The following is a 6,587-nucleotide window of genomic DNA, read 5'->3' as shown; positions in this document are numbered from 1 at the left end:
AAGAAGATACAAATTAATAAGTTGAGAATTCAAGCGTGTTTAAAACATAACTGTTTAACAAAACGTGTTTAAAACTAAATTTGAAAGCTAATAACATATTTATAGCCTAGTACATCTTTAGTCATCTTTATTCTTATATATACTATATAGCCTTACATTATTCTCTATAGCCAAGTCATCTCTATTATTTCCAACCGCACGGCCCGATATATTTGTCGAATTCTTTTAGTTTGAGGTAATATAATATGGGACGGTTTTGAAACAGAACAAAAATGTAGGAAGTCAAAATAGGTTGCCAAAGTAATTTTATGAGATTCAGCTCTTTTCTAGGATAACAAGACGAGGCAAAACTACATATCCAGATCTTTTTGACAATTTTTTGATAGTTTTGTCATGTTCAATATATTACTGGTTCAAATTTAGTCCCATGTCCGAACAATTTTTGTGATATTTTTTTGGCTTTCCAAAATTATTCAAAAAAAGAAAAGAAAACGATTACAGTGGCTTATTAATTACAACAACACCAGCACAGCTCCGTCCATTAGCCAAGTGCGCAGTAAGTAGGGTCCACGAGTCCAAAGCAGGATCGTATACTTCAACGGAAGAAATATTTGACGAGCCATCATCTCCGCCAACGATATATAACAGACCGTCATGAGCAATAACTCCTACAAGAAATTGTGATGATTAAAATAATATAACAGAAAATCTAAACAGGTCAATAAACCTTTTTATTTCTAAATATGTTTCCTACTGTAGGTAGTACCAGGACCTCTAAATTACACCAAAAACTGGCAATAGTACTGTGTTGACAACGCTGGGAGTAATATGGGTCTTTGGGACACCAAAAAATACACAACCTGACGCAATGTATGAATACTGAAAGGACCGATATGTCGATGAGAGGGTTAAATATGAATGTATTATATTACATCTGGATACTATCATCTCTACTGTATCAATTGATGAAGTTCAACATTTTCAATTTTTTCTTATTCAAATTTACTTAGTAGCATTATTTTCAGCATAATCGGGAAAGTTGTAACTACAATACATAGATGCTTTTTTTCATGAAGCAGTGCATAAAGCAGTTTGGTCATTGGTTTGTGTATAAAAAAAAATCATCAAAAAAATAGATGAATTCCAACAGAAGAAAAAAACAGATAAATAAATAGAGATAACACGATTCAATTTGCAGCTTAAGGCACAGTTTTGGATTTTTAAATTTGGTTTTGCAAAAAAAAAAAAAAAAAAAAAAAAAAAAAAAAAAAGTCATTTGACTGAATCTGAGAACATCAATTCTTATTCATTATCTGTATTGTTCAACTTTGAACTGCACGCAAGATATATTACTATAAACTCTACATAGCCAATTGATGGAGTTTGAGAAATCCAAATAATTTTCCTTTTTTCTAATTCATTTCGATTCAAAGCTTAATAAATAATTTTCAATAAAACCCGGAAACTAAGCTCAATATTTTAAGTCAAAGTTTTATTTTACAATAATTAACAATTATCATGGACATCTTACTTAGCTCATTCTTAGCATCCTTAGTTCAAAACCTAGATCAAAATTGGTCACCTGATTAATCTTTTCGTTACCCAGAGTCAGCTTTTCATTTTCACTTATTCCTACCCTTAGTGACCCTTAGACTTCTAAGCATTAATTGTGTTGCGGAGCAACACTACTGCTTTCGTAGTTTTTTTTTTTTTTTTTTTCACCGTGATCAGCGACCTGTAGCTCCGAAGTGGTAAGAGTTAAAAATTTGAGATTTTTCAGAGGGAAGGGAAACGTGAAACAGAGTAAAAAAGTTCCAGAGAAGTTCCTAAAATTTCTAACAGTTTTCCATAAAAAAAAATAAAACCGTTTTTTTCTTAGAAACTCTGCGTTCGATGTTTGGCGTCAAGTTAAGACGACCCTAGCTTCGGAAATAAACTTGTTAGAAATACAGTTATGCTGAACTCATGTAGAACTTTCATTTGTCTCTTCGAGAACCGGAGCACAAAATTTCGTAGCTCTTACAGATTTCCCGGAAATAATTCCGGAAAAGTCCATCTCGTTCCGATTTTTTTTTGAATTTTCTCAAATTTTCGATTTTGATATTTCTTATATTTTCATCGAGTAGTGCTATGAAAAGTATGCAAGAAGAAGTGAAGTGTTCTATATACCAAGTTCCTTCGTTCTCTAAGAAATAATTTCCGAAGTTTCGACGTTCTAGAGGTAATTTCTGTTCTGGACCAGCTAGAATTTTTTTTCCAACGCGGCTCGACAGGTCTCGATCTCCTAACAACTGGAGCTTACAATAGTTTCTCCGAAATAAAATTTCTTCTGTGGGTTTTTCTATTTGGAAGTTTTGTCATGCCCTCGGGGCAATTTAAATTTTTGGGTGAATTTGGTTCGTTTTATATTTGCCTAGCTTAGACCATCAAAAGTTAAGCAGAAAACTATAAGACGTTATTTCCGTATCTCTTTCAGATTTCCCGGAAATAATTCCCGAAATGTGCGTCTCGAAACATAATACTTCGAATTGGCGTCAAGTAAAGACGGCCCTAGTTTCGGAAGTAAACGTTTTAGAGATAAAATAATTTAAACTCATATAGAACTTTTATTGATGTTTTCGAGAACTGAAGCATGAAATTCTGTAGCTCTTACAGATTTCCCGGAAATAATTCCGGAAAAGTGAATCTCGTTCCGATTTTTTGAAATTTTCTTAAATTTTCGATTTTGATGTCTATTTTATTATTATCGAGTAGTGCTATGAAAGTTATGCAAGAAGAAGTGAAGTGTTCTTTATACCAAGTTGCTTCGTTCTCTTAGAAATAATTTCCGAAGTTTCGACGTTCTGGAGGTAACTTCGGTTCTGGGCCAGCTAGAATTTTTTTTCCAACGCGGTTTGACAGATCTCGATCCCATAAGACTGGAACTTGCAATAGTTTTCCGGATATAAAATTCCTCCTGTAGGTTTTCTATTTAGAAGTGTTGTCATGTCCTCGGAGCAATTTCCAATTTTTGCCAATTTTTGTTTGTTTTATATTTTCCTAGCTTAGTCCATCAGAAGTTAAGCGGAAAACTTTATTTTGTTTTTTCCGTATCTCTTTCAGATTTCCCGGAAATAATTCCCGAAATGTGTGTCTCGAAACATAAAACTTCGAATTGGCGTCAAGTTAAGATGGCCCTAGCTTCGGAAGTAAACGTTTTAGAAATAAATTAATGCTGAATCCATGAAGAACTTTTACAGATCTGTTCGATTACCAAACTCAGTTTAGTAGGAGCTCAAAATAAAACCATATCAAAGATGCTTCAAGATAACAATCGAAACCGCATTAGAAAAATGTCCTCTGAAGGACATAATGGAGACTGTTGCTCCGCAACTGTGTCCCGTAGGGCACAGTTGCACGTGTTGCTCCGCAACTGTGCCCTAAGGAACAGGGCACAGTTGCTGCAACACTTCCCGTTGCACAGGCAACGGAGGTCTAATTTTTAATCCTATTTTAGCACCCTGAACTCTCAAAACCTTTAAAAGTTCATTCATTTTGTTCACACTTTCATCAAGAATGCTTAAATCATCAGCATAATCTAAGTTTAGGAATGTTTTCCCTCCTCATTTGATTCCATGTTCTCCCATTGCCCTTCCTGTGCTCCTTAAGACAAAGTCCATCAACACGATCAATATGAAGGGGGATAGAACTAAAGGGGGATAGGACACAACCCTGCTTAACTCCTAATCTAATACAAACCAGCTGCTAACCTCATTTCCTACCTTAACCGCAGCAGTGTTAATCTCGTACATAGCACTAATCACTTTAATGTATTTGTCTGGTATACCATACAATGATAAGACCTTTGCTAGAGCTCTTCTATCAACAGAATTGAATGCTTGCTCATAATCTATAAAACCGAGGACCAAAGGTGTTTGTTAACTCAGACACTTCTCAATTATTAACCTAAGAGTGAAATTTGGTCAACAAATCCACTAACTGTTTTAAAACAGCAGTGTTCTCCTCTTACAACTTTGTCTACAGCATCTTTCAGTCTAAAAAGTATCATATTACTAAGTAATTCGCTATCTACAGAAACCAGACTAATGTCTCGATAATTACAACACTCTTATCACCTTTCTTATACAGTTGTTTAATAAAGGTTTTTCTAAAGTCGTTGGGTATTTCCCTTTTTCGAAAATCGCATTCATGATATTCAGTAACTTTTTCTAACCTCAGAGCCACTATATTTAAGAAACTCGTTTACCACACTATCAGCACCAGGAGTCTTATTATTTTTTCATTCTTTTAGTACTGTCGCTAGTTCTTCCTCAAAAAATAAATCTACCTTCACATCCAAGGTATCACAAACTTTTTCATTTTCATCTATATCTTTTCCTGCAGCTGTATTTCGGTTTAACACATTCTCAAAATGATCCACCCATCTCTCTTTAACTCCTTCTTTATCGCTAATTGTGGCCCCGTTCCTATCTTTAACTGAGACAAGACTGGATTGACCATAATTTAATTAATTATTAAGTATCCCTTAATTTATTAACCTACCAGTACAATATTTTACTATTATACCGTCTAGCTACATCCTCCAGATCCTTGACAATTTTATCCATGGTCTTTTTATGAAGCCAATGCTTTATATATTAAGACTTATATATTTAATGTTTACTTGAGCTTTTCATAGCCCCCCCCCCCCTCCTACAGCCCATGGAGGCATTGTAGAGATATGTGAATTGTTGTGTCATTATTTTACTGCTATATAAACATATAAACTGTATAAACACCATCAGCAACTTCACAAATCGTTTTTCTAAAACTATTCCAACGATCTTCCACATTGTCAAATTTTGTCTGACACTGCTTTTAGATTTGACACCAACGGTATTGCAATCAGTTTTGACAACAAAGACTCATAAAAGCTTCTTGTCTCGTTTGATGAAGTTTTCATATCATTCGCAGTGAGGACACATCCTAAGTTAATTCTAGTTTAGATTACAGTTTAGTATATAAAAACTAGTTAAATCTACTTAATAGCTGCAATTCAGGCAATATGATGCTAAGACTGGTGAAACAGTGCCAATGATGACCAATTTCAAAATCCATAGCTGAACTATCATCCATGACAGTACATAAGGGAGGCCAGAAGGATTTCCGTTCTTTTATTGAAATTTTTCATCTTGGTGTAGCTATATGGCATTGTGGAGATGTGTGAACTGTTGTGTCATTATTTTACTGCTATATGGAAAATGTATCTATCTATCTATTTAAAAGTTCATATTTCAATTCTTTCTCCACTTTCTTTACATTCTTTTTGTTTTATATGATCTATCACTCAGATATTTCTTGTACAAGCCCCTTTTCCTCTCTATTAAACATAAAGCTTTCCACTAACATTCCTCTCTGCAGTCCTAATTTTTTTTTCCTAAAACACCATCAGCAATTTCACAAACTATTTTTCTAAATCTATTCCAACGATCTCCCTCATTGTCAAATTTTAAACTCTCGAGTTTAGTAGTCAGCTATTCCTGGAAAGTTTCTCTTAAATTCTCATCCTGGAATCTATCAGCGTCATGACTTCCTGGGAGGTAGTTACCCTTCCGAAATTCAGCTTTAAATTAACCCTGAACACTACTAGATTGTGATCTTTACTGCAACCTTCCAGATTACTGTAGCAAATGAAAAACGCAATTCAGCTTTCTCCAACTATTAACGAAGTGGCAATCGTTATTGTCAGTGATCAGTTTTTACCTCCAGATATTATTCTTCATAAGCAAAACACTCAGTTGGTAAGAATTTTTGAAACTCATGGATGCTATGATGCCCGACAATATCCTATAATTTTTTGGGACTAATAAACAAATGGATAAGAAATACAGCGGAATGAATTATTTTTCCTATAGGCTAATGATTCGTCACAATGAAGATAATTATATTTTAAAATGCCGTCAATTGCTTCACCAATACATCGTTGATATGTATGCAAAGATTGAATCAGAACGTTTGCTATTGCGTATTTTCGTCTCTATGGTCGTCCAGATTTATTTATTACCTTTACATGTAATCAATCTTGGGACGAGATACAGCAGCATTTACTTCAAGGACAATCGGCGGTTCATAGACATGACATTACGGCCCGTGTCTTCCAGCAAAAGTTGAAATCACTGATAATCTACATAATAAAACTTAAAGTGTTTGGGTCAGTGCGATGCTGGATATACTCAGTGGAATGGCAAAAATGAGGACTGCCACATGCAGGTCAGAATCTACAGGTAGCTTGCAAGGATATTTTTCAGCCAATGAAAATGAATTGGACGATCCAAACACGGATATTCGAACCACAACGACATTTATTACACCGAAAAATACGGTTGCTTTGAAGATGCCCGGGAGGCCTGAACCACGGGCCAAACGCGACCATGCTAGGATAATAAGTCCAAGTGACGATCAAAATCAGCCTAACAGAAAGTCACGATTAGTGGGAGTGCTCAACCAGGAAGCACCAATTGAGGGCAGTGGTCTTGAGGTGAGGGCAAATGATGGTGAAAGTGTGTCAAGAGAACAGCCGAGTCAAGGGACTATAGTAACTGCTGGTG

The sequence above is a fragment of the Artemia franciscana genome, chromosome 10 (genome assembly GCF_032884065.1).
Source record: "Artemia franciscana chromosome 10, ASM3288406v1, whole genome shotgun sequence".
Classification (NCBI taxonomy): Eukaryota; Metazoa; Arthropoda; class Branchiopoda; order Anostraca; family Artemiidae; genus Artemia; species Artemia franciscana.
The sequence above is the reverse complement of the archived record's forward strand: the minus strand, read 5'-3'. Positions refer to the sequence as shown.